The 25,858-nt window shown below is 36.7% G+C and overlaps 1 protein-coding gene across 5 annotated transcripts in view; it reads right to left on the reverse strand.

Annotated features, from left to right (window-relative positions):
• Window positions 1–25,858, reverse strand: part of MKLN1 (muskelin 1) — a 178,216-nt gene that overhangs the window by 128,541 nt on the left and 23,817 nt on the right. The window lies entirely within an intron of this gene.

Consider the following 25,858-nt stretch of genomic DNA (forward strand, 5'->3'; position numbering starts at 1 on the left):
TTCCCCCCCCCCCCCCCCTCCCCCCCCCCCCTCCCCCCCTCCCTCTCTCTCTCTCTCTCTCTCCCTCTCTCTCTCTTTCTCTCTCTCTCTCTCTCTCTCTATATATATATATGTATATAAAATCAATCTTTGGATCAAAAAGGTCTTTTAAGCCGAGCACCAAAAACAGAACTGTGAAAAAAGGAACTGATATAAGTAACTTTGGAAGACGGTGCTCTCACTGGAAACTGTAAAGACAAATAGAACCATACACAAAAACTGTATTTTACGGACTTCCCTGGTGGCGCAGTGGTTAAGAATCCGCCTGCCAATGCACGGGACACGGGTTCGAGCCCTGGTCCAGGAAGATCCCACATGCCATGGAGCAGCTAAGCCTGTGTGCCACGACCAGGGAGCCCACGCTCTAGAGCCCGCATGCCACAACAAAGAGTAGCCCTCGCTCACCGCTACTACAGAGCCCACGTGCTGCAACTACTGAAGCCCGCACGCCTAGAGCCCGTGCTTAGCAACAAGAGAAGCCACCACAATGAGAAGCCCGCACACCGCAACAAAGAGAAGCCCTCGCTCACCGCTACTACAGAAAAGCCCGCACACAGCAACAAAGACCCAACGCAGCCAAAATTAAATTAATTAATTAAAAAAACTGTACTTTATTTGATAAAGTTATTTCTCGGAGGGATATGGGTTAATTCTGAAACACTTTGTATACTGGGGTCAAACAAATAAGTAAATGAACGGTAGATGATGGGAGTCAAGCTTCTCACTTCGAGTGGGAAGCTACAGAAAAGCAAGGGCATGGAGGTTGGAATGATCCTGATGGTACTGAAATAGAGTCAGAGACATCAGTGTGAACTCATATTTAGGTTTATATAGATACAGATTCAGAAGTAATTATATGTGAATGTGCATACATATACCCATGCACACTGACACAAATAGTATTCCTAGCTCTGTTCACTAATAGAGACTAGAAGCAGTGACACCCCCAGTAGCAGTGAGTACACCAATGCCGAATCTTGGTTTCTACATACCACAGTCCAATAGAAGGAAACGGGGATTCTTGGGGAGGTAGCTGATTCTAGGATTAGAGCAGGGAATTCAGAAGATTAGCCTAGAGCATGTTGTAGTGCTCAAAACAACAACAGCAAAAGGAAGGTGGGGGCATGTCAAAGGGACACAGAGGAGCCAACATGAAAGAATGAATGGCCAAAGCTAAAATAAACAAAATAAATAACGTAGTATTGGATTAGAACCCAAAGTATAAATATCCCTGAGTCCATACTGATATAAATAACCCCAGTCTAACAATCAGAAAAACACCAGACAGATTCAAATTGAGGAACATTCAACAAAATACATGACCAGTACTCCTCAAAACTCTCAATATATTGAAAAACAAGGAAAGCCTGAAAAACTGTCACAGAGCAGAGGAGAGTAAAGAGACAAGACAACTAAAAGTAATGGTATCTTGGATGGGATCCTGGATCAGAAAGAAAACAGTGGAAAAACTAATGAAATCCGAATAAAATGTGGCATTTAGGTAACACTAATGTATCAGTGTTGGTATCTTGGTCATGACAACTGTACCATGGTAATATAAGATGTTAGCAATAGGAGAAACTAGGTGAGGGGCATATGGGAACTTCGTACTATCTCTGCAACTTTTCTGTAAATCTAAAATCATTCTAAAATAATGTGCCTTCTCAAAGGCCCATTTATTTATCTATCTTAAAATATAGATCTATACCTGTCACAGAGAAAGTTATTCTTTTTGACTTAATAAATGTCAAAAAGAATAACTTTTTTTAAAAGGCAGTACTAGAAGGAAAAGAATTTTCTTTACATACACATCTCACAAAGGTAAAACATTAATACATAAAATAACCTCAAACAATACTAAAAGGTAAAAACCAACTAGAAAAATATAGGCAACATAAAACACAAAAGGCTAATTAAAATATGAATGAAGAGCGCTTAAACATAAATACCCCACATGAAAATAGGTAAAACCCAAACATTCGAAATCAATAACCAAAAATTAGAGATTAAAACAAAGATATATATTAACCCTATAAAATTGGGCCTACACTCTCAAAACAACATGTGTTTTAATCATAATTGCAGCTGTTGGCCAGAGCTGGTAAAATGCCACTCTCATATTTTGCTGGTAGAAATGCAAATTGATACACCTTTTCAAGAGAGAATTTTAATATTATATAAAAAAATCATTTCAAATATGCATATCCGGGGCTTCCCTGGTGGCGCAGTGGTTGAGAGTCCGCCTGCTGATGCAGGGGACACGGGTTCGTGCCCCGGTGCGGGAAGATCCCACATGCCGCGGAGCGAAAATGATAATGACGTCAGCCACGATGACAGTGATGATGTTTGCATCTAACATTTCTGAGCTTTTATGACATCTCAGACACTGGTCTAAGTGCTTTTCCATACATAAACTATTACCGTCAAAGCACAGATTAAGAAACTGAGAGAGATAAATTAATTTGCCTAAGCATACACACCTAAGAAATAATAATTTGAACCCAAGGCAGTCTGACTCTAAAGCCAACGCTCCTAATCACCAAACTATACAGCCTCAGAATTATTCCACTTCTTGGAACTTAACCTAAAAAATAATCCAGGGGATTTAAATCATTCACATTCATCACAATACAATTTATAATAACAAACTGTGAACAACCTAATTGTCTAACAACAGAGGATGCCTTAAAACAAATTATGAAATATCTGTTACAAAATACCATGTAATCATAATGCATTCTACACCCTGACTTTAATATTGTTGGAAAATGTCCACTACATAGTGAGTGAAGGGAAAAGGTAGTTTATATACTGTAAATCAAGTGTAAGTAATAATAATATTCATGCATGAAGAGAAAAGACAAAGAAGATATACTAAATTGTTAAAGTAGTTCTCAATGGTGAGATTTCAGTGACTTTTTTCCTTCTTTGTGCTTTTTTGTACTTTTCAAATATTCTAAAATTAACACATCTGACACATTATCAGGAAAAAAGGTGTGTTTTATTAAGAATGAATTACAAAGCAAAGATGAGAACTCTATGAAAACACTGCAGTACAGTTAAAAGCTAAAGCTAAAAAACTAGGAAAAAAATCACTCTGACATGAATGTTATAAAGCATGAAAGAAAACCTAATATATTATAACTATGACAAATTGGGACCACAAAAATCACAAAGTATAATAAATTGGAGGAGGGGAGATCAAATGCAATGTGAGTTAATTTCATCATTTTTCATAGCTCCTAAGAATAATGTTTGTGAAATTAAGAAAAAAAGAGACTCAAGCATACTTAAGTTTAGAATAAAAACATACTACATATCTTATAAATTATTTGAGACAGAATATCAACAACAAAAAATAGCAAGAAGAAGGAAATAAAAGATTAAACGAAAGCAGGACACATTAAAAACAGAAAATTTTAAATAAAATGACAATATTAATACCAAGCATCTAGTACAGTCATACATATAAATGGTCTAAAATAACATAGTAAGATATCCTTTGGACTGGGTGAATAGTAGTAACATTACTATTACACGAAGGCACACACACAATAACTGTGACTCATGACAGAAAGATATATAAGGCAGGCACAATCTTTGTAAAACTAGGAGGAAGTTAAAGAAAAAGTATTAACTGGGATTAAAGGGGTCAAAGGTAGAGATAAAAAAATACAATTTAAAAAGGTATGAACTGGATGAAAACAATAACTATAAAATAATAGTTCAAGCCAAGATTGTGAGTCTTAATGAATTAAACGAAAACAAAAATAAAGCAAAACACAGTAAATATCAGAAGAAACTGATAAAAAAACAGTAGCAGGAGATTAAAGTCTCTCAGCATCTAGAAAATTAATAAACAAACAACTATATAATGTCAAAGTAGTGGTAAGGATTAATAGTACTATGAAGAAAAATAAAGCAAAGTAGAAGAGAAACAGACCTGAACAATATGAGGGAGCTAGCCATGTCATAATCTGAAAAATGAGCAGATGGATCACTAAACGCAAAGTTAAGGGGGCAAACAGTTATAATATGTTATGGTCTTGTGAATTTTTTTTTTTTTCCCTGTGGTACGCAGGCCTCTCACTGTTGTGGCCTCTCCCGTTGCGGAGCACAGGCTCCGGACACGCAGGCTCAGTGGCCATGTTTCACGTGCCCAGCCACTCCGTGGCATGTAGGATCTTCCCAGACCGGGGCACGAACCCATGTCCCCTGCATTGGCAGGCGGACTCTTAACCACTGCGCCACCAGGGAAGCCCGGTCTTGTGAATTTTGAAATGCCTATTAAACAGCCCATTAGAGATCCAGCAGTTGGATTATCTGAGGCTGAAATTCAAGGAAAATGCCAGAGCTGAAAAAAATATAGAGAAACATCAGTATATCAAATGCTAAAATATTTAAAGCTATGACACTGAGTGAAATGACTCAGGGGATAAAAGAGAGCTAGAAAAGAAGCTGAAGGACTGATTAAGCTCTGGGGGCCCATTATTTAGGGGGTCCAGAAGAGAAAGATCAAGCAAAGGAGACTGAGAAGGGCCAAAGGTGAAGAAGATGAAAACCTAGAAACTGTAGATGCCAACTGAAGAAAGTATTTTGAGAACAAAGATGTGAAAACTATGTAAAATGCTGCTAAGAAGACAGGGTCTGGGAGGTATTCACCCTCATATGCCTAACTCAAAACTTAAATGCTGCCAAACAGAAAGTGCCTAATAAATATTTGATAGATATGAACAAATAAATAAACAGTACTAAAAGGAAAAAAATTAAGGTGGTTCCATCCAAACATAGAGTATATGAATCCTTATTTATTATCTGTAATTTAAAGCTTATACTAAGATAAAAGAGAAATATGTATACTTGAAACTAATATAATATTGTGTATCAACTATACAATTAAGAAAAAAGAGAAATATGATACAGACCAGAAACAAGGTGCAGCCTAAGGGGGCTTGGAAAGATGGAAGCTTGAAGATATTCCTCATGATCTCCAGCCCAACACTAAGTCAACTACTAAGTACCTCTCTTAAGCCCAGAAGGTGACAGAGGCCAGAACCAGAACTTTAAGAATTACCACAAAAGCTTGGCCCTAGGAGGACCATGAGATCCATGGATGCCTCTTTCCCCAAAAAAAAGCCATCAACTAAACGAGCATTCCTGGGACAACAGGCTGTCTCCCTGGCCCACAAAGATCTTCAGGAGAGCTTTAGCCCTCTAGATGAGAATGTACTTGCCCTCTTAGCTGAGGACATCTAGTTGCTGAGAGGTCTTTCCTGGTGACCTACAGAGAACTAACAATATAGGATATGGTATATCAAAAGCCACAAGACAAAGACTAAAGACTGCCAGACTGCCCACTCTCTCTGAGGTATCGGAAGCCTCACCCAAAAAGTACACAGTACAAAAAAGTTTGTATTGAAAATTGTACAAAAAGAGCCAAGAAAATTTATGAAAAAGAATAGTGAGAGCTTCCCTGGTGGCGCAGTGGTTGAGAGTCCGCCTGCCGATGCAGGGGACACGGTTTCATGCCCCGGTCCGGGAAGATCCCACATGCCGCGGAGCAGCTGGGCCCGTGAGCCATGGCCGCCGAGCCTGTGCTCCGCAACAGGAGAGGCCACAACAGTGAGAGGCCTGCATACCGCAAAATACAAAAAAACAAAACAAAACAAAACAAACCAGTAGGGATTGGTATAGGAACAGATCAATAGCTAAGAAACAAAAATCCAGAAATTGAGCCCTGTGTAGATGAGACTTTAATACTTGATGAAGGTGATATTTTATTTCAATGGGAAATGACAGTTCATATTTAAGAGACGCTTATACAACTGAATATCCACTGGAAGAAAACAAGTTAACCCCTATCTAATATCATATACAAAATTCCAATTAAAAATTTAAACATACATACATACATAAACATATTAGAAAAAAATTTGAGGGCCAATATGTACAACCAAAAGCGTTAGTGAGATCTCAGAAGCTTTAAAAGGAAAAAGCTATTTGATTACAAAAAACTTTTGAATTTTATATTGTAAAAAACACCATAAAGAAAGATAGGAAACAAGAAATAGTTTAGGGAAAAGTGTTTGCAACCCATATGACTAATAAAGTATTCACACCGAAGATATGCAAAACACTGTTTCACATTGTGAATAAGATGAACAACAAAATGAAAAATGAGCAGAATGCATGTCACTGAAGAGTCATTACAATGGCTAGTAAACAGCAACGAAATTTTTTTTTTCTAAATCCCTGTGTATTGTTTGTGTCAGGGAAAACAAATTAACATAGTAAGGTATCTTTTTTCACCCATCAAATTGATGAAATTAAATCCCTACTTAACAAGAGATCAGGGAGAAACTGTGGACATGTCCATTACGCCAACCTTGATGGAAAGTCAATTTGCAACATTTATCAAAATTCTAAATGTACATATTCTTTCACCCCGCACTCTCAGAATCAATCCCATAAAAATAAGACCATCAGTACATAAAGATCTATGTATAGAGACTCATAAATGAGTCTGTCTAATGCAGCGTTTTTTGTAGTAGCAGGGAAATGATTAAATCATAAAACACATGTATCATGGAACACTATACTGCCATTATAAAGAATACTTCAGATCTATGACAGGTAACTTGGAGGGATTTTTGCAATATAAGATACAAAGAAGCATGTATGATTTCATTGTTAAAAAAGCACTATTATTTATATATATTTGTATACAATTATATTAACAACCATGTGTGATATGATCTAATTTATATTAAATTATATAAAGCAAGCACACATATAAGCCAAAAATGAAGCATAAATATCATTAAGGGGTTTAGCTTATCTTCTTATAATTGTTGTATTCAGATTTTTATAATAGACATTATTTATATAACATTAAATTATTTTAAAAATATTACGGTTGAGATGACAACAAGCTTTCCATATTTATGGAAAACTGACTACATTGTCATCAGATGATCAAATCAGGCTCAACTTTTCTTTCTTTTTAAAGACATAGGAGATGGAGAAGCAATTAATAAAGGCTTACTGCCTCTTAAAATTTTTAAGTGACAGATGATCTCTCAAAGCTTAGTCAGCTGTAGACTGTTTTTAATTCTCCCTCCCAGCTGTTCCTTCCTGAAATCCATTTCCATTCTCCTGGAAAGCAAATGAGAAACTAGTTGAGGGCAGTGACTATTAACGTTAGCCCTTCATCAACAGAAACACAGCCAGTATGGTAGCATTCTATAAAACATGTTCTTCTTTACTATCCTTCCTCATACTTCCCAAAGACCTATAAGGACCACCATCATTACTGGTATAGTTTTTCCTTCTTCTAACTCTCAGTAGAGACATTAACCTCTTTTACTACATATTGTTAATCATGATACTAGTTCACTATCCCTGACCTCTAGTTCACTATCCCTGATCTCTAACAGGGGAAATATCCCATCCACAGCCTCTGCTGAAGGAGCAATCATAGACACTGATGTTTTGTACTTGTGACTCTCCCTTACAACTATCTCAATGACAGCTAACCTAGGTTAGCTAATGACCTATGATGGGAGATGGAATGGGCCAGTACGAAATAAAATTATAAGACAGAAAAATGTATAAGTAAACAGAACCAATGAAACAGAGAAAAGATATACAAAATAAGTATAAGAGATACAAGAGAAAGAATAAGCCAGTCAGTAGTAAGATAAGACTGTAGGAGACATAACACAGCAGAGACTCCAAGGAATAACAGAGAATAGAAATTAATGGCTTTTTAGTTCTAGCTGCCAGGAGGCTCTGTTTCTGGCAACCAAAAGAATGTGATCAAAATACCCTTCTAGGTACTCCATGACTAATTTTAACATTTTAACTATTGTCTGGGAAAATAAATGATAAGCAAAAAAAAAATGTTACAGAAGACACAATTCATATAGTTTCATATAGAAACTATATGATCCAAACAACAAAGATTAATCTACTAAGATTAAGCTCAATATATGCCATTGTAAAATATATTTAAAATGCAAAATGCAAATAATAACTAACGGAGAACTGGTCAAGAAGAACTAATAAAAGAGATGGGCTGGGCTTCCCTGGTGGCGCAGTGGTTGAGAGTCCGCCTGCCGATGCAGGGGACACGGGTTCGTGCCCCGGTGTGGGAGGATCCCACATGCCGCGGAGCGGCTGGGCCCGTGAGCCATGGCCACTGAGCCTGCACGTCCGGAGCCTGTTGCTCCGCAACGGGAGAGGCCACAACAGTGAGAGGCCCGCGTACCGCAAAAAAAAAAAGAGATGGGCTGAGGACTAAAACGGTTTCCTTTTTTCATCAGTGTTAATTTAATTTTAAAAAGGTACATTTTTATTCCTACCAATGCAGTATGAAAACCAAAGGTAATAAAAATGAGCCACATTAAGTCTCTTGAACAGAGATAGACTACAAAGGCAAGGCTGTGAGTAATTAATTTTTTCAATTAGGACTATAAAAATTTATAGTGAAACACATGGACAATTGAAATATGGAATACAATGTTAACTTTTTCCAAGTTACGTCTCTATTTTGCAAAAATTTTAATGTAGTATATCTATATAAACCACCAACTGTCAGGAACAAACTATTAAAATTCATCATGAAAAAAAAAAATTCATCATGAAAAGGAAATTTATTGGACATTTTGGGTTCAATTCAAGTCAGCAAATTAAAAATCTTTTTTTTTTATTAAACATGCTCAAATCCTAAGTCTGCTTGGCAATATCTTTTAAATTGCTGCTCTTAAGAATACTTAAAATAAACATAAAAAGCAGCACTTGAGCAAAAAAATGGAGCACTTAACATTTTTTTCTGCTAATGGATGCTCAAGATACTTAACAGTAAATCCAGTTAATTTTAAATCGAGAGTTTTGGATACTGAAAAGCTACCTCTAATTTTGATGTGAAGAAGTCAGCCAAGCAGAGTATGTTAAAGAGTGTGGAAGGATTCAATCTGTGAATATCTCCCTTTTGGTAGTTTTAAAACACCCTACTAAAACCTGTGTCCTTCTGTTGAATGACGTGATAAAATGCATCTAAAAGAAATCAGCTTTGACTAAGAATCATAAGACCCTGGAGCTTGGTCACTAATTGGTTGGATAACCTTAAGCACATCATGTAATCTCGTAGGACTTTAATTCCTTTATCTGTAGTGTAAAAGGAAACGCTGAATTCCTTGATCTCAAGTTTCTTCCAGCTCTAATCAGGGCAGTGCATTGCACAACTCTAGGAAACACCATTCATGAGGCCATGTTAACATTCTACAATTCCATGAAAAGATTTCACATCCTTCATTCAACGTATCATGTAAAATCCTCCTCCTACACAGCAGTCAATAACAACACACAATGCATTGATTATAATACAGCTTCCATTCTCTGTAAACACTCTTCCGGGGTAACACCACAAAAGTACAAGAATGGGTACCTGTGGCCAAGGGGATTATGATCTATTTTTTAATAAATAATAAATGTACTTAGCATAAAATTTATGACACAAAAACATATACAATAAAAAGCTAATTCAAAATGCAAAATAGAAATCAACTCAAATCAATTCTGAATAGTCACAGCTGTACTGTGTTAAAGAGTATACTATAAAAAGTATAGCTTCTCCAAAAATCACTTGTACACTCACTTTCAAATACTTCCCAATCTTCACACCAAATAGTTCCAAATTTTCACACAGGAGCATGGTAAAGAGGGGGCCCTACCATAAGCTGGAGTTATTCAACGAATATTTACTGATCCCTATATGCCAGACATTGTGCTAGGCTCTGGGAATACACTGATATTTAAGATAGAAAAGATCCCCACTTGCGATGCTAACGTTCAAATGAGAAGCAGCAGAAAGTTAACAGGTACAGCTGCAAACAAGGTAATTACAGATTGTGATAAATGCTATAAAAGAAATAAACAGGGAGCTGCACTAGGACAGGGGAGTTCTTTTACTTGAAGTGGTCCCCAAAAAGCTAGTTATGCTAATTAGAAGGATCCACTCATGGAAAAATGAAGGAAAAGTCAATTCTTCACAAAGAAACCAACATGCTCAAAATCACAGCAACAGGAAATAATCTGACCATGGAAATCTGAGAACTGGATAAAGTCAGATAATGTCCTCACAGGTCCCAAGATAAACGCAAAGAAAGCATGACATCTCTAAGGGGGCCTGAGAACATTCATAAAATACTGAGTCTAGACCCTAAGAGGATTTCAGAACTATCCTGCAAATATTTTCTTACTTTTAGAAGGACAGAAACCCACTCTGAAGAGAAACTGCAGGGAATAGAAAATAAATTAAGCAAAGCATAAAGAATGACAACCCCCAGGAAAGGTAAGATTCATATTCTAGGTGGGCAAAGGTCCAAGCGATACAGAACTCAAAACATATCACACAGCAAAATACATTTAAAGGTTCCTCTCCAGAAAGCAAAATACTTGCAAAGCATAGATATAAAGGTGAAAAGCTTTACTACATCTCAGAAGTCCAAATTTAAAAAATATTTCACAAAGTAGAGAGATCTTGAGCCCCAAAAGCTCAGAACTACACTTGTCCATCCCTTCTGCCTACAGTTCTTCCTTCTAAAACTACTGGAAGGGAATTCCCTGGCAGTCCAGTGGTTAGGACTCCTCACTTTCACTGCTGAGGCTTGCAGGTTCAATCCCTGGTTGGGGAACTAAATCCCACAAACCGCACTGCACGGCCAAATAAATAAAATAAAACTACTGGAAACCCGTACTTGCTTAAACACTAGAAACTTAAAATGAAAGCACACACTAAGAAATTATAGGAAAAATAATATATGTGAAATAAATAATATTCTAACAGATAATAAAAACACATGAGAAAAATATGGCCACAAAAAAAGATGAACATTATTAACTATTATTTCAACATGAACTAAAAGAAATTAAGAAAATAGCTGAAGGGCTTCCCTGGTGGCGCAGTGGTTGAGAGTCTGCCTGCCGATGTAGGGGACGCGGCTTCGTGCCCCGGTCCGGGAGGATCCCACATGCCGCGAAGCGGCTGGGCCCATGAGCCATGGCTGCTGAGCCTGCGCTTCCGGAGCCTGTGCTCCTTAATGGCAGAGGCCACAACGGTGAGAGGCCCGCGTACCGCAAAAAAAAAAAAAAAAAAAAAAGAAAATAGCTGAAGCTTTTTTAAGCAGTAATAAATCAAAATTACAACACTTCAGGGCTTCCGTGGTGGCGCAGTGGTTGAGAGTCTGCCTGCCGATGTAGGGGACGCGGCTTCGTGCCCCGGTCCGGGAGGATCCCACATGCCGCGAAGCGGCTGGGCCTGTGAGCCATGGCCGCTGGGCCTGCGCATCCGGAGCCTGTGCTCTGCAGCGGGGGAGGCCACAGCAGTGAGAGGACCGCGTACCGCAAAAAAAAAAAAAAACAAATAAAAACAACAGTTCAGAAATAATATGACTAGACAGTAGGAAGAGCTAGTAAGACTCAAATGAGGGAAAATAGGTTTTTTCAGAAAACAGACTAAATTAGAAAGAACTAATTAGACTAGACTGTTAACTAGACTTATTGTGGTAACCATTACATAATATATACAAATATCAAACATGCTGCACACCTGCAATTAATATAATGTTGTATGTCAACTGTACCTCAACTAAAAAACACACACACACAAAGAATATACTCCCTCCTCCCCCAACCCTGCCCAAAAAAGCCCAATGAAGAAAAAACAGATTAGAAAGTGAGTAAAAATAATGAAACATACAAAAGAAAGCAACAGTAAGTAGGTGATCCAATAAATATGTAATTGGAACCAGACAGTATTTCAAACTGTACTGCAAGCAAATCTTCCTAAAATAAGACCTGAATCTACATACTGAAAGGATACATGGTATATTAGGGAAATTCAACTGAGAATATTCCTACTATAAACTATTAGATTTTAAAGGCTTTAAGCATCCAGGTAGATAGACCAAGTCTCTTATAAGAAAAAGAAAATTATAGTTTCAAGAAACTTCACAACAGCTGTTTTGTACACAAAACAATGAAACAAAAAGTTGTAAGATCCTCCAGCACAAAAAGATGTGAGCCTGGGACTTTACATACAGTCAAACTGTCCTTCAAGTTTACAGGCATAGATAGTTAACAACATATAAACGTTCCTTGAGCCCTTCCTGAGACCTACTAAAGAACGAACTATACATATTCAAGAAATGACTTGAAAAGTTTCAAAGTAAAATCAACTACAGAACTAAAACTAACCATGAAGATAAGGATGACCTAACAATATGTAAGTATGTTCTACAGCAATGTAGAAAGGCTAGATCTATGAAAAATGGGAGAAGAATGTAGAGAATAAGTAGAAGTCAGAATATGCTTCACAAATACTAACCTTTAGAAGGAAAGATCATCATTTACAATTAGATGCTGGGATAGAGGGAAGAAAGAAGAGGAGGTTCCCAGCTAAGTTCCTCAGGGAGACTTAAGTGTTACATAAAAAGACACTGGATTGAAGGAAACCAAAAAACAAAAATGCAAGCCACCCTAAATGCCAAAAGAAACTTGTTTTAATAAGAAAAAGATCAAAGAAAAAAGACAACATAGTGAAAGATTTTGCATGTGCGCACATTTGTGTAAAATATGCCACAAAACATTAGAATAGAATTGACATCAAACATATCAATAAACATAAATGGCCTTAACACATTTTTTCTTAATTTTTAAGAAAAAAGTTAACAAGGCAAAAATCCAATTCTGTAGCATATATAAGAGACATAAGTAAAACAAAGTGATTCCAGAAGTTATATATTTTTAAAGGATTAACAAAGACACATCAAGCAAATGCAAGTAATAATAAAGCAGGGTTCAAATTTAATTTCACATAAGATGAAATTCAGAGCCTTAAGCAAAAATAAAAGAGTACTTTATAATAAAATACTATATTTTATAATACACATTAATGGTAGATATTACTAACAAAAATTTTTTTAAAACACTGAAATGAAAAAACACCCCTTCAACTGAAAATAAAATTTCTATTAAAAATTACTGGGTCAATGGGACTTCTCTGGCAGTCCAGTGGTTAAGACTCCAAGCATGCTTTCACTGCAGGGGGCATGGGTTTGATCCCTGGTCAGGGAACTAAGATCCCACATGCGGCGAGAAGCGGCCAAAAAACAAATTATTGGGTCAAAGGAGAAATACAAAGCAAACTGCAAAATTTCTACAAAATAATGCTAACAGCAATGTGACATATACTGTCGTATAGCAGCAGTTTCCAAGAGAACTTTCTGTGATGATGGAAATATTCTGTATCTACACTGTCCAATCCACTAGCCACTAGACACGTGGCTACTGAGTACTTAAAATGTGGCTAATGTGACTAAGGAACTGAACTTTAAAATTTAATTTAAAATCCATTTTAAGTTGCTACACGTATCTAGTAATTATCATATGGAACAGTGTAGCTCTCTACAGCACACCAAAAATTCATAAAATTTATTAACTCTGTCAATATGAACTAAAAATTAAATATTTGAAAAAATTAAAGTGAAAAAAACAGGGAGTAAAATCCAAGTATCAAAAAAAATAAAAATAAAAAAACCCTGCTAGGCAGAGACTATTTTAAGAATCACACAGCTATTCTGCAAAAGTCTATGGAGATAAATTTGAAAACTTAGATGAAATGTATAACTTTCTGTGGAAAAAAAATGTACCAACTGACCCTAGTAGACACAGAACTGTGAAATAGAGAAATTTCCCTAGAAGAAAAAAAGTTATCGGAACCCAACCATCAAAAAACACTAGGTAGGTACAAATAGTCCCAGCAAGGAAATCTTACGAAAACATTTAATGATGAATGTACTCGCCAGTACGATTTGAAAAAGGAAAGCAAAGGGACTTCCAGATTCAGCTCCAAAATGTTAAGAGCTTAGAAGCTGTCTCTCACTCTCATCTAGACAACAAGATGAAAGCTGAACAAAGCGAAAATCAACAAGTTTCCTTATATCCCTCAAAGAGCTGAGGTTACTGGAGAAACAATCACCCTGTAATCTGGTGAGATGGGCAACAGACAGAGAATCAAAGCTGAAGTCACCTTACCTGAGGCAGAAACCAGTAGAGCCAATAATCGGTAGGAAAAATTACAAGGTCATTTTGACAAATTTCTGGAGACTGAAAGTGGACTAGCTTGATAGTTAGATACTCCCGGGGGCATAGTTTTAGGGATCCCTCATATTTCTGTGGGTTTTACTTCCAGTAAAAGAAGATGAAAGGAAAAAACCCTGCCTGAAACAGGGTAGGGGAAAAGCAACCATTTTTCAATATCCACAGAGCATTCTTCATAATGAAAGCCAGCCTTCTAAAGGCAACTTCTTTACCAGAGCCTTATCCTATGTGGGAAGTAATAAGCCAACCCCAGCTCCCTCTAGCCTTCCTTTCTCACGTTAGAGGAGAAAAGGAAGGGCTAAAAAACACTCTGCAAAGTAAGAGTACAGGGACTCAGACCCAGTAAAAACTGAGATTTTCATCATAAGATTAAAGAATGCTTCCCCTCCTTCACATCTAGCCACCACAACTGGGGTAATGTATTATTACAGTAGACTACAACTGAGAGCTTCAAGACACAAACTATTTAAGAACTTCTTAAGGACCAGCCCCCCAGCCCAAAAAAAGGAGAGAGAGAAAAAACATGGACACTAAAGGAAATGAAGCCTCTGGCACCTTGGGCTACATCAAACACTAAACAGCCCAACTTCTAACCTGATGAACATAAAACTTCAAACTAAAAAGCCTAATTGATTACCTCTCTTCCTATGACCTAATACATCCTAGCTGGCTTCCAACAAAAAACTTCAGCATGCTGAAAAACAAGAAAAAACACAGTCTGAAGAGATAAAGCAAGCATCAAAAGCAGACTCAAATACAAAACAGATTTTGGAATTATCAGATCGGGAACTTAAAATAACTATGATTAACATCTTAAGGACACTAATGAAAGATAGATGGGTGATGTACCAGGGCAAGAATCAGGGAGCTTGAAGTTAAGTTAGCAGACAGTTCCCAAACTGAAAGAGAAAAAAAATTTTAAGGAAAAGAATATCAAACAACTGTGAGAAAATTACAAAAGCTATTACATATGCATAATTGTAACAATAGAAGGAGAAGAGAGTAGGGAGCAGAAGAAATATTTGAAGTAATAATGACTGGAAATTTTCGAAAATTAATGACGAACACCAAACCACAAATCCAGGAAGCTCAGACAAAACCAAACAGGATTTATGCCAAAAAATCTACACAGAGGTATTATCATATTCAAACTCCAGGAAACCAAATAAAAAAATATTTGAGCAAAGCCAGTGGGAAAAACTCCTTACCTACAGAAGAACAAGGATAAGAATTATGTCAGGGTTCTCACCAGAAACCATACAGTCAAGAAAGAGTAGAACAAAATACTTAGAAGTGTTGAAAGAAGAAAAACTACCAACCTAAAATTCTGTATCCAATGAAACTATTTTTCAAATGTGAAGGAAAAATAAAATACCTCCTAAAACAAAAACTGAGAAAATCTGCCACCAGTAGATCTGCCTTGCATTAATGTTAAAATAATTTCTTTGAAGGAAAATGACACAGGTCAGAAACTTGGATCAACACAAAAAGGAACAGAAAAGGACTATATGAAGCCAACGTAAAACCCTGTATTTTCTTATTCCTAACTGAGCTAAGAGATACCTGTTCAAAGAAATAAAAGCAGTAATGTATTGGGTGATTATAGCATATGGAAAAGCGAAATGAAAGAGAGCAATGTTATAAGGGAGGGAGGAATTCGAAATACTTTGGTATAAGGTACTTGAACCACCCATCAAGCAGTATACTGTCATTTAAAGCTGGATTAGATTAGTTGTAAATGTAGTATTGCAAACTCTGGGACAACCCCTAAAAACATGTTGAAAAGAAGTAAAGCTGACATTCTAAAAGGAGAGAAAATAAAAGCATACTGAATGTTCATTTCAAATCAGAGAAGGCAGAGAAAAAGGAGAAAATAAGAAAACTAAAGAAAAAGTGCAAAGAATGGAAAACACAAACACAGTAGATGTCAATAATCAATTTAAATGTGAATGATCTTAATAACCCAATTGAAAGACTGAGACTGTCAGAGTGGATTAAAAAAACAAGGCCTGAATGTGTTGTCTACAAGAAACCCACCATAAATATAAAGACATAGATAGATGAAAAGTAAAGAAATAGAGAAAGATATACCATGCTTTCAAAAGAAAACTGAAGAAGCTATATTAACATCAAGCAAAAGATTTAAGAACAATGAAAATCATCAGGGATAAGGAAGGGCATTACATAATGAAAAAAGTGTCAATTCTCCTAGACATAACAATCTTTAATGTGTCTGTATCCCAAAAAAAAAGAGTGTCAAAATACTTGAGGAAAAAACTGACAGAAATGCAGGAAGAAAAAGACAAATCCACTATTATAATTAAGACATCAACAACTCTCTATTAGTAATTGACAGATCCAGGAGGCAGAAACTCAGCAAGAATATATTTCAATTGAACAGCTCCATCAATCAACTGGATCTAATTAACATTTATAGACTATTTTACCCAACACAGCAGAATACACATTCTCCTCAAGCTCACACTGGAACATTCACCAAGATAGACCATAAAATACATGTTAATAAATGTAAAAGAAGAGAAAATTATACAAAGTACAACCTCAGGCCACAATGGAATTAAACCTAATTGAACTTAATGAGTAAAATTAAACTTAGTAACAGAAAGACAGGTGGATGATCCCAAAATATTTGGAGTAAACAACACTATTTTAAATAATACATTGGTCAAGTCATAATATAAATTTTAAATGATAGTGAACTAAATGATAATGAAAACAAAAAACCAAAATTTGTATGATGCAGCCAAACCAAAGTATTGAATATAGCACTGAATGCACATATTAGAAGAGAAGATAGATCTAAAATCAATCACCTAAACTTCCACTTTAGGAAACTAGAGAAAGAAGAACAATTAAGTATAAAGCAAACAGAGAAGATAAATAATAAAAAAGCAAAAATTAATCAAACTGAAAACAGGAAATGAAAAGAGAAAAATCAATAAAACCAAAAGCTGGCTATTTGAAAAAACAGTACAAGTGACAAACTTCTAGCTATGCAATCCAGAAAAAAAACAGAGAGACACAAATTACTAACATCATATATGAAAGAGGGGTCATCACTACTGATCACCTGGATACTAAAAGCTTAATAAAATAAATATCATACACCATTCTATTTCTACAACTTTGTAAGAGATGAAATGCACCAATTCCTTGCAAGACACAAACTACCAACACTCAAGGAGAAATAGATCTTCTGAATAGGCTGACAGCTACTAATGAAATTAAATCAATAATTAATAATCCTCTAAAAAAGAAAGCACCAAGTCCAGATGGTTTCACTGCTGAATTCCAGCAAACATTTAAAGAAAACCACTTTCAATACCACTTCTCTGCGACTTCTTCCAGAAACTAAAAGCAAAGTGAAAACTTCCTAACTCTGTATGAGGCCAGCATTACTCAAATATCAAAACCAGATGATGACATTACAAGAAAGAAAAACTCCAGCCCATCTTATGAATATACATGCAAAAATTCCCAACCAATAAGGAGGGAACACAGCCCCACCCATCAGCAGACAAGGGGATTAAAGTTTTACTGAGCTCTGCCCACCAGAGCAACACTCAGCTCTACCCACCACCAGTCCCTCCCATCAGGAAGCTTGCACAAGCCTCTTATATACCCTCATCCACCAGAAGACAGACAGCAGAAGCAAGAACTACAATCCTGCAGCCTGTGGAACAAAAACCACATTCACAGAAAGACAGACAAAATGAAAAGGCAGAGGACTATGTACCAGATGAAGGAACAAGATAAAACCCCAGAAAAACAAATAAATGAAGTGGAGATAGGAAACCTTCCAGAAAAAGAATTCAGAATGATGATAGTGAAAATGATCCAGGACCTCAGAAAAAGAATGGAGGCAAAGACTGAGAAGATGCAAGAAATATTTAACAAAGACCTAGAAGAAAGAAAAAACAAACAAAGATGAACAATACAATTGAAATGGAAAATACACTAGAAGGAATCAATAGCAGAATAACTGAGGCAGAACAGATAAGTGACCTGGAACAGAATGGTGGAATTCACTGCCATGGAACAGAATAAAGAAAAAAGAATGAAAAGAAATGAAGAGAGCCTAAGAGAACGCTGTGACAACATTAAACGCACCAACATTAGCATTTATAGGGGTCCCAGAAGGAGAAAAGAGAGAGAAAGGACCCAAGATAATATCTGAAGAGATTATAGTCGAAAACTTCCCTAACATGGGAAAGGAAATAGCCACCCAAGTCCAGGAAGCACAGAGAGTCCCAGGCAGGATGAACCCAAGGAGAAACACACTGAGACACATAGTAATCAAACTGACAAAAATTAAAGACAAAGAAAAATTATTAAAAGCAACAAGGGAAAAACAACAAATAACATACAAGGGAACTCCCATAAGGTTAACTAACAGCTGATTTCTCAAGAGAAACTCTACAAGCCAGAAGGGACTGGCATGATATATTTAAAGTGATCAAAGGGAAGAAGCTACAACCAAGATTACTACATCCGGCAAGGATTCATTCAGATTCGATGGACAAATCAAAAGCTTTACAGACAAGCAAAAGCTACGAGAATTCAGCACCACCAAACCAGCTCTACAGCAAATGCTTAAGGACCTTTCTAAGTGGGAAACGCAAGAGAAGAAAAGGACCTACAAAAACAAACCCAAAACAATTAAGAAAATGGCAATAGGAACATACATATTGATAATTACCTTAAATGTGAAAGGATTAAATGCTCCAACCAAAAGACACAGGCTCACTGAGTGGACACAAAAACAAGACCCATATATATGCTGTCTAGAAGAGACCCACTTCAGACAAAGGGACACATACAGACTGAAAGTGAGGGGATGGAAAAAGATATTCCATGCAAATGGAAATCAAAAGAAAGCTGGAGTAGCAAAACTCATATCAGATAAAATAGATTTCAAAATAAAGAATGTTACAAGAGACAAGAAAGGACACTACATAACGATCAAGGGAGCAATCCAAGAAGATATAGCAATTATAAATATATATGCACCCAACATAAGAACACCTCAATACATACAGCAAATGCTAACAGCTATAAAAGAGGAAATCAATAGTAACACAATAATAGTGGGGGACTTTAACACCTCACTTACACCAATGGAAAGATCATCCAGACAGAAAATTAATAAGGAAACACAAAGCTTAAATGACAGCACAGACCAAGTGGATTTAATTGAAATTTATAGGATAGTCCATCCAAAAACAGCAGATTACACTTTCTTCTCAAGTGCACATGGAACATTCTCCAGGACAGATCACACCTTGGGTCACAAATCAAGCCTCAGTAAATTTAAGAAAATTGAAATCATATCAAGGATCTTTTCTGACCACAACACTCTCAGATTAGAAATAAATTACATGGGAAAAAAACGTAAAGAACCCAAACACATGGAGCCTAAACAATACATTACTAAATAATCAGGAGATCACAGAGAAATCAAAGAGGAAATCAAAAAATACCTAGAGACAAATAACAATGAAAACACAATCCGAAACCTATGGGATGCAGCAAAAGCAGTTCTAAGAGGGAAGTTTATAGCAATACAATCCTACCTCAAGAAATAAGAAAAATCTCAAACAATTTAACCTTACACCTAAAGGAACTAGAGAAAAAAGAACAAACAAAGAACCTTACACCTAAAGGAACTAGAGAAAAAAGAACAAACAAAACTCAAAGTTAGTAGAAGGAAAGAAATCATAAATATCAAAGCAGAAATAAATGAAATAGAAACAAAGAAAACAATAGCAAAATCAATAAAACTAAAAGCTGATTCTTTGAGAATATAAACAAAACTGATAAACCTTTAACCAGACTCATCAAGAAAAAGAGGGAGAGGACGCATATCAATAAAATTAGAAATGAAAAAGAAGTAACAGCAGACACTGCAGAGATACAAAGCATCACAAGAGACTACTACAAGCAACTCTAAGCCAATAAAATGGACAACCTGGAAGAAATGGACAAATTCTTAGAAAGGTATAACCTTCCAAGACTGAACCAAGAAGAAACAGAAAATATGAACAGATCAATCACAAGTAATGAAATTGAAACTGATTAAAAATGTTCCAACAGGGCTTCCCTGGTGGCGCAGTGATGAGAGGCCCGCATACTGCCAAAAAAAAAAAAAAAAGTTCCAACAAACCAAAGTCCAGGACCACATGGCTTCACAGCTGAATTCTATCAAACGTTTAGAGAAAAGCTAACCCCCATCCTTCTCAAACTCTTCCAAAAAATTGCAGAGTAAGGAACACTCCCAAACTCATTCTACAAGGCCACCATCACCCTGATACCAAAACCAAAGATACTACAAAAAAAGAAAATTACAGACCAATACTACTGATGAATATAGTTGCAAAAATCCTCAATAAAATACTAGCAATCAGAATCCAACAACACATTAAAAGGATCATACACCATGATCAAGTGGGATTTATCCCAGACACACAAGCATTCTTCAATATATGCAAATCAGTCAATGTGATACACCATATTAACAAAATGAAGAATAAAAACCATCTCAATAGATGCAGAAAAAGCTTTTGACAAAATTCAACACCCATTTATGATAAAAACTCTCCAGAAAGTGGGCACAGAAGGAACCTACCTCAACATAATAAAGGCCATATATGACAAACCCATATACAGCAAACATCATTCTCAATGGTGAAAAACTGAAAGCATTTCCTCTAAGATCAGGAACAAGACAACGATGTCCACTCTCACCACTATTATTCAACATAGTTTTGGAAGTCCTAGCCACAGCAATCAGAGAAGAAAAAGAAGTAAAAGGACTACAAATTGGAAAAGATGAAGTAAAACTGTCACTGCAGATGACAAGATACTATATATAATCCTAAAAATGCCACCAGAAAACTACTAGAGCTAATCAATGAATTCGGTAAAGCTGCAGGATACAAAATGAATGCACAGAAATCTCTTGCATTCCTATACACTAACAATGAAAGATAAGAACGAGAAATTAAGGAAACAATCCCATTCACCATTGCAACAAAAAGAATAAAATACCTGGAAATAAACCTACCTAAGGAGGTCAAAGACCTGTACTCAGAAAACTATAAGACCTGATGAAAGAAATCAAAGATGACACAAACAGATGGAGAGATACACCATGTTCTTGGATTGAAGAATCAATATTGTGAAAATGACTATTCTACCCAAAGCAATCTACAGATTCAATGCAATCCCTGTCAAATTACCAATGGCATTTTTTTACAGAACTAGAACAAAAAGTCTTAAAATGTGTATGGAGACACAAAAGGCCCCGAATAGCCAAAGTGGACTTGGGGGAAAAAAAGGGAGATGGAGGAATCAGGCTCCCTAACTTCAGACTATACTACAAAGCTGCAGTAATCAAGACAACATGGTACTGGCACAAAAACAGAAATATAGATCAAAGACATATATACGCTAATATGTAAAAAACAGATAACTAGTAAGAAGCTGCTGTATAAGAAATTAAAAAATTTTTAAATATCAATGAAATCCATCACATCAACAAGCAAAGGAAGAAAAGTCATATATCAACAGATGGAGAAAAAGCATTTCACAAAATCCAACACTGATTCAAAATTTAAAATCTCTGCAAAGTAGAAGTAGAAAGGACCTTCCTCAAATTGATAAAGAACACCTAAAAACACCTATGGCTAACATAACGGTGAGAAATTATATGCTTTCTCCTTAACATCAGGAACAAAGCACTCCTATTCAACATCATACTGGAAGTTCTAGCTAATGTAATTAAACTAAAAAAGGAAATAAAAGGTATACAGATTGAAAAGAAAGAAAACTGGCATTGTTCACAGATGACATGATTGTCTATATAGAAAATCCCGAAGAATCAACAAAAAACCTCGTGAAACTAATATGCAATTATAGCAAGGTTGAAGGACAGAAGGTTAATATACAAAAGTCAACTGATTCCCTATATCCCAGCAATAAGCAATTGGAATTTAAAAGTAAAAACACAGGACTTCCCTGGTGGCGCAGTGGTTAAGAATCCACCTGCCAATGCACCAGACACCGGTTCGAGCCCTGGCTCGGGAAGATCCCACATGCTGCGGAGCAACTAAGCCCGTGTTCCACAACTACTGAGCCTGCGTGCTGCAACTACTGAAACCGGCGAGCCTAGAGCCCATGCTCCACAACAAGAGAAGCCACCACAGTGAGAAGCCCGCGCACTGCAACGAAGACCCAACGCAGCCAAAAATAAATTAATTAATTTTTTTAAAAAAGTAAAAACACAATACCATTTATATTAGCACTAAAAATAATAAAATATTTAAGAATAAGCCTAACAAAATATGTATAAGATTTACATAAGGAAAACTATAACTACTAATGAAAGAAATCAAAGAAAATCTAAATAAATAATGGAGAGATAGTCCATGTTCATGGATATAGGGCTCAATATTGTTAAGACACTAGTTTTTCCAAGTTGATCTATACATACAATCCAATCCCAAACAAATCCCAGCAAGCTATTTTGTGGATATCAACAAACTGATTCTAAAGTTTATATGGAAAGACAAAAGCTCCAGAATAGCCAACACAATACTAAAGAAGCACAAAGTTGAGGAATGACATTACCTGCCTTCAGGACTTACTTAGAGCTAAAGTAACCAAGACAGTGTGGTAATGGTGAAAGAACATAGATCAATGGCAAAGAATACAGAGTTCAGAAATAAACCCAAACAAATAACCAACTAACTTTGACAAAAGAGCAAAGGCAATTCAATGGAGAAAAGAGAATCCTTTCAACAAAAAGTGCTGTAACAAATGGGCATCCACATAGTGAAAAAAAAAAAAAAAAAAAAAAAAAGAGCTAAATGTAAAACACAAAACTATAAAACTCCTAGAAGATAATACAGGAGACAGGTGACTTGGGTTTGACAATGACCTTAAATACCAAAAGCACAATCCATGAAAGAAAAAAATTGGTAAGTCGGACTTTATTAAAATTAAAAACTTCTGCTCTGCAAAAGACACTGTTAAGAGAAATAAACAACAGACCACAGATGGGGAGAAAATATCTGCAAAACCCGCATATGGTAAAGGTCTGTATCCAAAGCCTACAAAGAACTCTTAAAACTCAGCAATAAGAAAACAAACAACCGAATTTAAAAACAAACAAAAGATGTGAGGTGAGCAGACATCTGTATATAGATGGAAAATAAACATATGAAAAGATGCTCAACATCACATACCATTAGAGAATTACAAATTAAAACATTAATGAGGGACCCTGGCAGTCCAGTGATTAAGACTGCAATCCCAATGCAGGGGGCACAAGTGCGATCCCTGGTCAGGGAACTACAACCCGCATGCTGCAACTAAAAGAGCCCTCAAGATCTGCGTGCCGCATGGCACGTCCCCCCAAAAAAAACCCAAAAAAACAGTAATGAGATTATCACTACATACCTATCGGAATGCTAAAATCAAAAAAAACCTGACAGTACTCGCTCATATGTGGAATCTAGAAAAATGATACAGATGAACTTATTTGCAAAGCCGAAACAGACACAAAGACGCAGAGAACGGACGTACGTATGGATACCAGGGAGGGAAGGGGGGGTGTGGGATGAATTGGGAGATTGGGATTGACACATATACACTATGTATAAAACAGATAACTAATGAGAACCTGCTGTATAGCACAGGGAACTCTACTCAATACTCTATGGTGACCTAACAGGAAGGAAATCCAAGAAAGAAGGGATAGGGCTTCCCTGGTGGCGCAGTGGTTGGGAGTCCGCCTGACGATGCAGGGGACGCGGGTTCGTGCTCTGGTTCGGGAGGATCCCACATGCCGCAGAGCGGCTGGGCCCGTGAGCCGTGGCCGCTGAGCCTGCGCGTCCGGAGCCTGTGCTCCGCAGCGGGAGAGGCCGCAGCGGTGAGAGGCCCGCGTACCGAAAAAAAAAAAAGAAAGAAGGGATATATGTATACATATAGCTGATTCACTTTGCTGTACAGCAGAAACTAACACAACATTGTAAAACAACTATACTCCAATAAAAATTTTTTTAAAAACCTGACCGTATCAAATAGAATTGAGGATTCAATTCCCACAGCTGGTGGGAATGCCAAATGGTAGAGTGATCGTATCTTACCATACGATCCAGCAATCAGACTCCTAGGTATTTACTCAAACGAGTTGAAAACATACATCCAAACCAAAACCTTCACATGAATGTTTATAGCAGCTTTTACTCATAACTGCCCAAAACTGAAAGCAGTCAGTATGGCCTTTAATAGGTGAAAGGATAAACTGTGGTACGTCCATAAAATGGAATATTATTCATAAATAAAAAGAAATGAGCCATCAAGCCATGAAAAGACATGAAGGAATCATAAATGAATGTTGCTAAACTAAAAAATGATACGAACATCTGGACATGAAGGAATCATAAATGAATGCTGCTAAATTAAAAAATTATATGAACATCTGGAAAAGACAAAACTAGAGGCAGTAAAAAGATCAGTCTGCAAAGGGCTAAGGGGGAGAAGGGAAGGAACGAACAGGTGAAACACAGGATTTTTTAGGGTGGTGAAACTATTCTGTATGGTTCTGTAAATGGCGGATATATAACATTATACATTTGTCAAAACCTATGGAACTCTACAACATTAAGAATAAACCTTAACGCATGCAAGTTAAAAAAAATTAGGAAGTTAGAGGCTTCCATGAAAGAATGCAAACTGCGACAAGAAAATCTAACTATATTACAAATGTATGAAACAACGCCACTTAAGGCAATGGGGAAAAGGTACTGACCTAAGTAACTCTGTGAATGAATGGAGTATGTAAGACTAAAGACAGAAGAAACTGTACATGAGTTCAGTTAATAAACTTGAGTCCTACAAGGTACAGATAAACAATTCTGATACTGCTATACATGTATACTAGAACTGAAAAATTAAGATGCTTTGCAAATGGTTAGAGCCAGGTTTATAACTACTGGAGTGGAAATTTACAGATCAGCAAAGGGAGTAGTCTATAATTATCCATGTAGTAATGGAATAGAGTAGGAGACATCAGTAGAAACTCATGTTTAATTTAATATAGATACAAATAGTTACATATAGAAATATTTTTAGATTGTGCATATACATAAATTTGTATTACTATACATGAATGTATTGCTTCACTTTGTCAGCTGAGAGTTACTAAAATAAACAACACCCCAGAAGCAAGGAGCTTACCTAATACCCAAATCTTAGTTTCTGATATCATTTTCCAATAAAAGGAACCAGAGCTCCGTGAAGAAATGGGGGTACGAAATATACAAGATGAGTCTGGAGCATCTTGTAGTACCAGAAAGTAAACAAGTGCTTAAAAAGAAATCAACTGATGGGGGTTATGTCAAAAGAGCACAAGAGGGCTTTCCTGGTGGCGCAGTGGTTGAGAGTCCGCCTGCCGATGCAGGGGACACGGGTTCGTGCCCCGGTCCGGGAAGATCCCACATGCCGCGGAGCGGCTAGGCCCATGAGCCATGGCCGCTGAGCCTGTGCGTCCAGAGCCTGTGCTCCTCAACAGGAGAGGCCACAACAGTGAGAGGCCCGTGTACCGCAAAAAAAAAAAAAAGGGGGGGGCACA

Source organism: Neophocaena asiaeorientalis, unplaced genomic scaffold, assembly GCF_003031525.2.
Source record: "Neophocaena asiaeorientalis asiaeorientalis breed wild unplaced genomic scaffold, Neophocaena_asiaeorientalis_V1.1 scaffold364, whole genome shotgun sequence".
NCBI lineage: Eukaryota > Metazoa > Chordata > Mammalia > Artiodactyla > Phocoenidae > Neophocaena > Neophocaena asiaeorientalis.